This window comes from Pogoniulus pusillus, chromosome Z, assembly GCF_015220805.1.
Source record: "Pogoniulus pusillus isolate bPogPus1 chromosome Z, bPogPus1.pri, whole genome shotgun sequence".
NCBI classification, from domain to species: domain Eukaryota; kingdom Metazoa; phylum Chordata; class Aves; order Piciformes; family Lybiidae; genus Pogoniulus; species Pogoniulus pusillus.
In genome coordinates, this window is record NC_087309.1 from 42049285 (window position 1) to 42061567 (window position 12283).

A 12283-nucleotide genomic window follows, 5' to 3' on the forward strand; every position below is an offset into this window, starting at 1 on the left:
CACTTCTCTCAAGACAAAATTTACTGTACTTAAATTGTTCATACTAGGTGTTCAACCTGCAGGTTAATACTTCATGTCCCTAGTCTTAATTGATGTGCTTTCTAGCAAACTTTGATACTTGCAGGGATATTGTTTCTCCCACTGATAGTCTTCACACTAAATAGATCCAGTCCTTTACATCTTCTCTTGCAGGACTTTTTGTTGTTAAAATCCTTCTTGATACATCAGGACAACTGACATCAGGGGAGTATGTTTCACAGGTGTTTTTTTATGAAAAAAAGTACTTGGGATCACAGTTTGTCACTTTTGCTTTCTCTTATAGTTGGTGTGTTTGTGCTTCTATTGATGCAGGATTACTGTTTGAAAGTTGCGTAATTGGTGGATTTTCAGTCTCTACAGATAGCCCTGTTTGAGTACCCTAAAAAAAAAATCCATATTTGTCCAAAAAAGGTTAAGTGGAAGCAGGTCCAGCTAATGGTGCACACAAAAAAATGTTTATTTTAATCTTCCTTCTATGACTTGTAAGATTATTTGAGTTCTGCTGCTAAATAGACATTCCATGGATAGACACTCAATTCTCCCTGAAGAGATTCCTGGTTTGTTGCCAGAGCTTGTAGAACAACACTTCCCCCTGCTGCCCCTGCAAAACCAACCCTATTTCAGGCCTCACTTGTGTGTGACATACATTGTAACTCATCGAATAAGCAAGAGCTCTTGTATTTCACAAGCTGTTTATAGGCTCAATGTAAACCTATTTCCACATAGCTGAAATTGCACAGAAGAACATTTTTTTTTTCCAAATTACTTATTTTTTCTGTAATACCTCTTTTTCTGTGTTGGCTCAAAATGTCATAGTAACAATTTGGTTGCTGTACTCAGGATTTTGTGATCTCTTCTAAAATTATTTGCTTTCCCAAAGATTTTCTTGTAGGTTGGAAGGTGATAACAACTTGCTGGCCTATACCTTGTCTCCTGTTGCAAACTGTAAATTTTTAGAAAGATATCTCAAAAGTATAAAGAAGTACACTTGGACAGACTGAGTCCTATTTCTCTATGATACCTTCCAGCAGGCACAAGTCAATCCTGTATTTTCCACCAGACCTAGCTGCAGCAGTGACATAGATCGTGAGGTAGCCACTGCCCTTGTGAGTAGCCTGAAGACAGTTATAATAGCCTCTGTTGATCACTTAGTTGATGATGCTTATCTTGTTAGTCCGGTAATTCTCAGTCGGGGCTGCTATTTGACTTACTTAAGCTACTCAGAAGAAATACTTGCTCTGTTGCAAGTGGAAGTAAATGGAATTAAGTGTGGCTAAGATTTTTTTTTTCTTAAATGGTCACGATCTACACCAGATATGGTTTGTATTAGTCCTTTTCTTCTTTCGCAGGCAGGACTGAATGTTTTTGGCAATGATGCTGCATCACTCAGTGGTTTGAGTTTTGCTTTTATTCTTATGAAACCTAGAGTTTTAATCTGACAGGAGGCATTTCTAGTTCTGTGTCAGCATCTTCTCTAGTAATGAGTAGTTTATTTTGAATGAACTTGGTGGAGGCGAAACTCAACTGTGGTCAGAGACACTGGACCAAAACCTTTGCTGGTGTAAACAACATGGTCCTCCATGGGAGTTGCAAGTGTTTACATTCTGACATGGGGTCTTAGTGGCTGGAGTGTAAAGTAAATTGTGTGACCAGTGGCCTGTATTTTAAATATTGCACAAAAAAATCTGTGTTCTTTCATTATTAGACACTTTCTGTGTGTTCTGATTTAAGCCTACCTGGCTGTCAAAGCAAGTGAGCAGGTGCTTGCTTGCTTCTACACTCTGGTGGATGGTGAGGAGAATATACAACAGAACGCTTGAAGATCAAGACAAAACAGGGAAGGTTTCCTCACCAGTTATGGTCACAGACAAAAGAGAGACTTGAGGAAACAAAATCAGTTTAATTAAAATCAACAGTTTAACAATTGAGTGAGAGTAGGACAGTGATAAATACAACTGGATTTTAAAAACACCTTCACTCCACCCATCTCTTTCTAGTTTCACCTTTTGTACCTCCTCCGCCACAGAGGTGCATGTGTGCAGGAGGATTGCAGACAGGCCCAGCCTGTTCCATATTTTCTGACCCAACTCTGTTCTTCAGGGGTCAGATACTCACAGTCCACCCCTCCTGCAACATTGTGTCCCTCTGACGGAAGACAGTCGACAGACTTTGAATGCTAGTGTGGGTCTCTCACACAGGTGTCAGGCCTCCCAGTGACAAATAGCTCTAGCGCAGGTCTTCCTCAGAGTCAGTCTCCTTCAGGACCCTTCCCCTAACGTGGTTTGCAGGTGGGATTTTGCTCCACTGTCGATTTCCATGGGCTAGAAGAGCTCAGCTTATGATCTCACCAGAGGCAGATGGGGAATTACTACTTTAGCATGCCTCCCAACTTCCTTCCTCACTGTCCTCAGTGTCTGCATGGTTGTCTTTTACATCCAACTCTGCTCCCAAAGCAAAGGAACCAGCTCAACAGGGTTTTCCCTTTATGATGTTATCACAGAGGTGCTGATTGCCTTGGCCTTGACCAGAAGCAGATCTGACTTGGAGCTGTGTGAGCTTCCCAAAGCCCATAACAGTAGCTGCCTCCTTTGATATAAAAATGCTGCAAGACACCCAACACACAGGGCAAGCAGGTGAAAACAAGTTAATAGCTTTATGACTGTCATTTGATAGAATCAGGATATTTGGGGTTCCAGGTAAGAAAACTAGTCTTTCAAGCATGTTGCAAAGTGCTTTTTCTGCACATGAATGAAGCCCAGAAAGACTAAGGGTTGATTCACTGCGTTCCCTACATTGTTCTGTTGTATAGTACTGTATATGCAGTGCAGTGCACTACTGCTACGTAGTTAATATAAACATCATTAACTTGAAGTTTCAAGTACACAGAGAAATCTAAAGTTCTGACCACATTTGGAAAATGTTTCTGCAAACAAGCACTTTAGTCTGCAAATTGAATTAAGCATTGTATGAAATAATATTGGTCTATTGATTTAATATATGAGGCAAGAGTAAATAGAAATGAATTGTCAGGAATCACAAGGTCTTTGAGATTAATTATAAATCTGCTCATTTACATTGAAGTTTGTGTTCCAGCAGTTTGCAGATCAGGGCTATACAGGACATTTCCAAGCTCTCCTGTGACTAGGATACAAGGATATGGAACATGCTTTCACACTCCTTTTTTTTTCAGCCCCAGGAGGAAGGGGATAGCCTATAAATATGATGGTGGGCAGTAACACTTGAAAAAAGTCTGTTATTGGCAAAGGTTTGTGGGTAGCTGCTTGTCTCTGGGAGCAGGATAATTTTAGAAATGCTGTCAGAGATTGCTTAGGAATGAATTTGTACCATTCTTTATGCATTATTTCAGTAGTTTTGTGATGAGTTGTGACAAAGTTTGCAGTCAATGCAAAATCTACTGAATCTTGCAGTGGATAAGCTGCAGAGAAGAAAAGGCCTTTCTGGAGTGTATTGTTATCTTGTACAACTACATGAATGGAGCATGCAGTAGGTGCTGGACAGGCTATACCAATGGGCCAAGGCTAACTGTGTGAAGTTTAGTAAAGGCCAAGTGCCAGGTCCTGCGCTTGAGTCACAACAACCTGATGGCAAGCTACAGACTTGGGGGGGTGTGGCTGGAAAGCTGCAACTTGGAGAGAGACTTGGGGGTACTGGTTGATAGCTGGCTGAACATGAGTCAGTGGTGTGCCCAGGTGACCAAGAAAGTCAGTGGCATCCTGGTTTGACAGTGGAACATGGTGAGCATCAGAAACAGGGAGGTGATCATCCCCTATACTCAGTACTGGTGAGGCCACATACAGATTCAAGCAGAAGCACTCCAATAGAGACACACACACACACTGTCTCTTACCTATGTTTGTGTTCTTGTTTTTATACATCTCAGCAAGCCTATGAGTGAAGTAGACATCACCATTGTTTTCACAGCCCATAATCTATTTTTTCTCATTAAAATCCTCCAATTAGCCTCAAACTAGCAAAGTGTGTCTGTCAGAGTGTGTGTTTCTGCTTGGATCTGTGTAACTAATCCTTCTGCTTCTCCTTTGTCAATCCCTCAAACTCACCTTGCACATAAGGCATACTCTGGGATAAGGTAGAGGGGTGGAAAGAAGGTGGAAGGGTGGTTGGGAGGCCCTTCTGGGGAGTCTGATTTCTGGAAGGGGTATTATGTTTCTGCATTACTTTTAACTTGTGTATTTCTGTATCTTGCTGTAAATATTGTAAATATCTGCTTGTATATTGTGCTAAGCTGTAAATATAAAGCTTCATTCCTTAACTTCCAGGTTGGCTGAGTCTAGTCTGGGTGACTGCATAAGAGTTGGGGGGTGGATAACTCCCAAACCATCACACCATGGAACTTCCAATGCCTCAATTTCCACCTATTGCTCCTTGTCCTGTCATTAGGCATCACCAAGCAGAACCTGGCTCCACCTCTTGGCACTCACCCTTGACATATTTCTAAACATTAATGAAGTCACCCCTCAGTCTCCAAACTAAAGAGCACAAGCTCCCTCAGCCTCTCCTCATAAGGAAGATGTTCCACTCCCTTAATTGTTTTTGTGGACTCTTTCAAGCACACCTGGAGTATTGTGTTTGGTTCTGGGCCTCTCACTGTAGGAAGGATATTGAGGTGCTGGAGTGTGACCAGAGAAGGGCAAGGAGGCTCATGAGGGTCTGCATCACATGGCCTATGAGGAGCATCTGAGGAAGCTGGGGTTGTTCAGTCTGGAGGAGTCTGAGGGAGACCTGTACAACTAAGGAGAGGCAGGAGTGAGGAAGGGGCCAGCTTCATGATGACAAGTGCCAGAACTAGAAGAAATGGTTACAAGCTGTACTGAGGAGGTTTAGGATGGATGTTAGGAAATATTTCTTCACTGAAAGGGTTATCAAACATTGGAATGGTGGAGTCACCATCCCTGGGGATGTTAAGGCAGCTTGGGGACAGAGTTTGGCATTGACTTTTCAGTACTGGGTCAAAGGTTGGACTGGATGATCTTTGAGGTCTCTTCCAACCGGATATATTCTGTGACTCTATGATCCTGAGTGTGTGAAAAGGTGCCATAGTCCCAGATACATGTGATTTTGTTGGAGATGGTTTGCTATCAGAACAGGAATTTTGGAATATATTTTTGAAGTCCTGGAGAAGCTGGACAAGACCTTCTAATGATATTGTTCTGACCCACAAGATGGCTGAATCACTAAGGTAATTATTCATCTGGGGGATCTAATGACACATCTAAACCTCTTGTTGAAGTGATGATGTTATGTCAGCTTATATCACTGTCCTGAACTTGAACTTAGGAGTATGGGTGTTAGGTGTCCTTACACTCAAGACGAAAGAATAACAGAAAAAGGATGATGTAATGGTTGGAAATGATTTAGTGAGGGTTACAGCATTTCTCAGCTTTAAAAATTAACAAACATGAGCTGCTCAGTTGCAGCAAACAACAGTATTGGTAATTCTTGTCTTCCTTTTAAGTGAGATGGGAGAATGTTGCCCTTTTCCATAGATTAAGTAGGTGTTTGTGATCACTGAAGCAAAAGAGTAGAAAGTTCACTAAACCAAGCAGCTATGGTAGCAGCAGCCAACTAAATGCTGCAACCTAGGCAAAAGCAAGCAAAACCAAACTATGCAAATGATGCTTAATGGCACTTGTTGCACTAAGCAGTGGATGGATGCATGTGGCAATGGGGCTATTCTCGTTCTATAGCATTGCTGTGCTCACTAGGTTGCAACAATTTGAGACTCAGGACAAGGTGTTGAAGAATTCGGTCAGAGTTTGTAGCACTGTAACAGAGTGTCAGTTCTGGAAAACCTTGTGATCATTGAAGAAGTAAGAAATAGGAATATTCTGACCCCTTTGCATGCGATGATCTTGACAGGGAAGCTTTGGACTGTTGAAGAGGACTTGATCCAATTCTTCTGTTGTCATTTTCAGGAAAAGGAATAGCAACACCTTGAAGCTGAAGTGGAGCATGTGAGTAGAAAAAAAAGATTGTTATAGCCCACTGAAAAATAATGGCACATCTGATGAATGGTGGTGCAGAACTTAGCAATTTGCTTGTTTTTCTAGGTTAAAATTGGCAATCCCAAGCACAAATCCAGGCTGGGCAGTGACTGGCTGGAGAGCAGCCCTGAAGAGAGGGACTTGGGGGTGCTGGTAGATGAGAAACTCAATATGAGCCAGCAGTGTGCACTTGTAGTCTGGAGGGCCAACAAGATCCTGGGCTGCATCAGGAGAAGTGTGACCAGCAGGTTGAGAGGGATGATTCTCCCCCTCTACTCTGCTCTGATGAGACCCAACCTGGAGTGCTGCATCCAGTTCTGGAGCCCCCATTACAAGAAGGATGTGGAGATGCTGGAGCATCCAGAGAAGGGCCACTGGGATGCTCAGAGGGCTGGAGCAGCTCTCCTGTGAGGACAGACTGAAAGAGTTTGGGCTGTTCAGTCAGGAGAAGAGGAGGCTCTGAGGTGACCTTCTTGTGGCTTTCCAGAATCTGAAGGGGGCCTACAAAAAATCTGGTGATGGACCTTTTAGGCTACCAGAAAGTGACAGGACTAGGGAGAATGGAGCAAAGCTGGAGGTGGGAAGATTCAGACTGGATGTGAGGAGGAAGTTGTTCAGCATGAGAGAGGTGAAAGCCTGGAATGGGTTGCCCAGGGAGGTGGTTGAGGCCCCCTCCCTGGAGGTGTTTAAGGCCAGGCTAGATGAAGCTGTGGGCAGCCTGATCTAGGGTAGGGTGTCCCTGCCCATGGCAGGGGGGTTGGAACTAGATGATCCTTGTGGTCTCTTCCAACCCTGACTGAGTCTATGATTCTAAGTTGTGCAGCTAATGTAATTTTAGATCTGAGCTTTGACTGGTGGAACGTGTTGCTAGGTAGTGTGTTTTACTGAAAGACAGAACAATTAGAAAAAAAAGCGGCTTGACCTTCACTGTAGGAAAAAGGCCAAAAGTGAGACCAGAAAAATGAAAAGCTTACAAATCAGGGAAAGCAATATAATATGAGTGAAGAATAGAAATAGAAAGTTATTAATCAAACACATGCTCCATTTAGAATGAGTAATACAGTGAAATTGCAGTTCACTGAAAAGAAGTGATGATTCAGGCTGATAGCTAAGATGAGCTGAAGGTGTTACAATGGAGTTGCTTATGCCACATGGTGTGAGCAGCCTATGAGTTTAGTATGCTTTTGGCAGCTGCTAGAGTGATTCTGCATACACAGCCCAAATTGCAGACATGTCCTTGGAAAATGCATAAGGCGGAACTCTTGGACTGTGGACAAGAAGAGCAGCTAGGAGTAAAAGACAATTGAAAAGGCAAGGAATATGTCTCAGAATGAGTCAGATCGTTCCTCCTGCTTGACCACAAAGACTTTCATGATTAGTATGTGTCATGGAAGGTAATAGAGCCCTTTAGCAGGCCCCAGTTGTGCATAGGGTCGTGGCTCACATTGAAGGCCAAGTCATCGCAAACCCCAAAATAATATTCCTATCTGCTGTTCCAGCAGCTACAGGGCCCCTGAGAATATTTCTCCTCCAGGAGGGGTAGAAGGTAAACATTAGCTATGTTTTGAGCCAAAGACCTTGGTTCCCATAGCTCGCTGACCACCTGTTGGGGGCTGACCCCTGGGTGGTCTTATAGGTTGGTTGTGGTAAGAATTATCCAATTGTATGAATTGATGATAACTTTGTACCAATCTGTAAAATTAACGTAAAATTGCCTGAACTGGCTAAACACACCTCTCTTGAACACTATAAAAATGCTGCATTTGCCTTAATCAAGCAACCCCCTCTGCATTTCTGGACCCTCTTGCTCTCAACCCTGCTCTTCTTCTGAATGACATTCTGCCTGCACACGCATCGCTTGGCAGCATTAAAAATTACAGCCAGCTCGTCACGAACTCGGCCATGCCTGATCCTCGTAAGCCTCGGAAGCCAGGGCCCACCTCGGCCTGAACCTGCAGAATGCTCGGACAATGACCTGAAATTCATAATACTCTAAGACCCTGCTGAACTGCATTTGGACAGTGAGTAACCGACAAACTCTTTATCTAGAGACTAAATGATCTCCCAAGACTCAAATGAACTCTCTTAAAATCACAGACTCTCTTCATTTTAGCAATTTTCTATTTTAATCTGCAACCGCGAACCAAGAACTTAGGTGGGATAGCTGTGAATAAGTTTGGGGAAGGGGATTTTTAGTGTTTTAGTAATAAATCATTTAATCTTCTTTACAAATCGGCCTCGCATGTTTTTCCCCATAAGTTCCCCTAAACTCCATTCCACAACAGTGTGACCAGTAACAAATCTACTGGAAAACGTAAGTCAGTTCTTCATTGTCAAAGTAATCTAGTGTTTGGACAAAAAATATGTTAACTGCAACTTAGCTAAGCCTAAGAATAGTCTGACAGAATCATAGAATCAGCCAGGTTGAAAGAGACCTCCGAGGTCATCCAGGCCAACCTAGCACCCAGCCCTATCCAGTCAACTAGACCATGGCACTAAGTGCCTCATCCAGGCTTTGCTTCAACACCTCCAGGGACAGTGCCTCCACCACCTCCCTGGGCAGCCCATTCCAATGCCAATCACTCTCTCTGCCAAGAACTTCCTCCTAACATCCAGCCTATACTTCCCCCGGCACAACTTGAGACTGTGTCCTCTTGTTCTGTTGCTGGTCTCCTGGGAGAAGAGACTGACCCCCACCTGGCTACAGCCTCCCTTCAGATAGTTGTAGACAGCAATGAGGTCACCCCTGAGCCTCCTCTTCTCCAGGCTAAATGGCAGAAAAAGGCATTCTAAATGGTTGTAGTTCATATTCTGTTTTAGGATGTATATTCACAGCCAATCTGTATTATATAGATGTATTTGTGGATTACTTTCTGGTATTGACCTCTTAAAAACAGACGTGAGTGGCACTTTCCATCCTTTCCAGTGAGCAGGGAACAGGCCTAATCGGACAGACTGTGACTGACCATGGTTGTTTAGGCATTCCTTGTGTCTAGGACAGGCTGTAACACTGTTCCTGTTAGTACATAACAAAATCTCATGACATGCCTCTTCAGATTCTATGATAATTGGCTTACAGGGCACAGAATTTCAAATGGAGTTTGTCTTCTGCCTGCGGAGCATGTAAGGCGCAGCACAGAGAATGCGTGACTCACCAGACTGGAGCGCAGAATCACCTCCTCCAACCTTAGATGCAGCCCAGGCTTTCTGGGATGCAGTGCAGATTGCTAGCTCATGTCCAGCTTTTCATCCACTGGTACATGCAAGTCCTCTGTGGGGCTGCTTGCAGTCTTCATCCCCCAGCCTTTATTGGTACCAAAAGTTGCCCTGACTCAGGTGCAGGACCTTGCACTTGGCCTTTTTGAACCTCGTGAGGTTCACACAGGCCTATTTCTTAGGCTTGTCCAAGTCCCTCATTCTATCCCTGAGGTGTGTAGACCACATCACTCTGTTGTCTGCAGAATTAATGAGAATGCACTTCATTCCACCATCTATGTCATTGATGAATATACTAAACAGCATTTGACAGAGTAGAGACATCTGAGGGATACCACTTGTCACTGATCTCCATCTGGACATCAAACAATTGACCACTACTCTCTCTATGAGACATTCCATCCAAATGTTTATCCACTGAACAGCCCATCCATGAAATCTTTGTTTTTCTAATTTAGAGAGGAGGATGTTGAGGGAGGTGGGATTTTTTAGCCTGGAAAAGAGGAGGCTCAGGGGTCATCTCATTGCTGTCTACAACTATCTGAAGGGAGGCTGTAGCCAGGTGGCAGTCAGTCTCTTGTGACAGGCAACCAGCAACAGAACAAGAGGACACAGTCTCAGGTTGTGCTGGGGGAGGTCTAGGCTGGATGTGAGGAGGAAGTTCTTGCCAGAGAGAGTGATTTGCCATTGGAATGGGCTGCCCAGGGAGGTGGTGGAGTCGCAGCCCCTGGAGGTGTTCAAAAAAGGACTGGATGAGGCACTTAGTGCCATGGTCAAGTTGACTGGATAGGGCTGGGTTCTAGGTTGGACTGGATGATCTTGGAGGTCTCTTATAAGCTGGTTGATTCTGTAATTCTATGAACTGTGCCAAAGACCTCACAGAAGTCCAGATTGATGACATCCATAGCTGTTTCCTTGTCCACTGGTATAGTCGCTTCATTGTAGAAGGCCATTGGGTTGGTGAAGCCATGCTGACTGCATGAATTGCCCTCCTATTCTCCATATGCCTTAGCACAGATTCTAGGGGGATCTGTTGCATGATCTTTCTGGGCACAGAGGTGAGGCTGACAGGTCAGCAGATCCCAGGGTCCACTTTTCTACCCTTTGTAAAAATAAGTGCAATGTTTCCCTTTTTCCAGTCATCAGAACTTCTCCTACTAATGCTGTCTAGTATTGGAAACTCCTCAGCAGTGTGGCTGTGGTATAATAACCTGTATGCAGTCGAAGATAGTTCAGCTTGACTTTCTAGTGTCTAACAGAAGGCTATGAGGGTGATTAAGGGTCTGGACCATCCATCTTATGAGGAGAGGCTGAGAGACCTGGGGCTGTTTAGCCTGGAAAAGAGAGGACTGAGAGGAGATTTTATTAGTGTTTGCAAAATCTGAAGGGTGGGTGTCAAGAGGAAGCTGCTCACCCCTTTTCAACAGTGTACTGTAATAGGTCAAGGGGTGATGGATACAAATTAGAACACAGGAAGCTCCACTTCAGCATGAGGAAAACATCTTTATTGTAAGGGTCACAGAGCACTGGAACAGGGTGTCCAGAGAGATTGTGGAGCCTCCTTCTTTAGAGGCTTTGATGGCTTGTCTGTATGCATTCCTGTATGACCTCCCCAGGTAATCCTGCTTTGGATTCGATGATCTTCAGAGGTTCCTTGCAATGCCTTCCATTCTGTGATTCTGCAGTTCTGTGTTTCTTCAACAACCATAAATTTGCCTCTTGTGAATTCATGAGCTGGGGAGACTTGCCAACTGAAGGGCTATTCTGTTGTAGAATGCTATGTAGGAATGAAGCTGTTATCATTGGAAATGTCTTTCAGGACTACAGTGTGTGACTTCTCAATATAAGAGAGTAGAGACTTACTGAAGACAGAGTGCACATGAAACTTCCAGTGAGGAAAACTACTGAGAAACCTTGTATTCTTCCATGCTGTACCTGCTGTTAGAAAGAAATCAATACTGCAAGATACCACTTGATTTCCAGGAAGAGGGCTATCAGCAGTGCTGTAAAGTTAATTGCCTTGAAGTGCCAAATTTCAGAAAAGGGATCTTGACAGCTTTGGTTAGAAGTTTTCTGCTTCAGCTGTTACAAAACACAAAAGGTTGGAGCCTGTTGCTACAAGTACAGGCTGTGGGGCTGATGAGTAAGTACATTCTTATCAGTAAAACTGGAGCCATGTTCTGTATTAAAAAAAATCCCTTGATCACTGCTGCTTTGTAGTCAAATAGACTGATGCTTAACAGAGCAGTTAATGTTGTGTAGAAAAGTATATTCAGTTTGGAGTGTTTTAATGATAAGGTCACTAAGTCTGGGTGTCTTCATGAGAAAGTTACAGCTTCTTGCAATAAAGGAGTGAAGACTTGAGAATAGGAACAACTGAAAAAACAGTAACAAAATTCATCTTGCCCAGTACAGAATTCTGTAATGGTTTGGGTTGGAAGAGACCTTAAAAATTGTCTAGTTTCAACCCTCCTACCAAGGGCAGTGACACTTTCCACTAGACCAGGTTACTCAAGGCCTCATCCAGCCTGGTCTTACTTACAAGTAGACATTGCCATTGGTTTGGCCATCTCCCCTATGAGGAGAGGCTGAGGGAGCTGGGGGTGTTTAGCCTGGAGAAGAGGAGGCTCAGGGCTGACCTCATTGCTGTCTGCAACTACCTGAAGGGAGGCTGTAGCCAGGTGGGGGTTGGTCTCTTCTCCCAGGCAACCAGCAACAGAACAAGAGGACACAGTCTCAGGTTGTGCTGGGGGAGGTCTAGGCTTGACAGAGTGAACATTTCACACTGGAATGGGCTGCCCAAGGAGGTGTTGGAGTTGCCATCCCTGGAGGTGTTGAAGAAGACTAGATGAGGCACTTAGTGCCATGGTCTGGTTGACTGGCTAGGGCTGGGTGCTAGTTTGGACTGGATGATCTTGGAGGTCTCTTCCAACCTGGTTGATTCTATGATCTTTTTTTTATTTTTATCATTACCTCCAGAGATGTATGTTTGTGTGTGAATATGT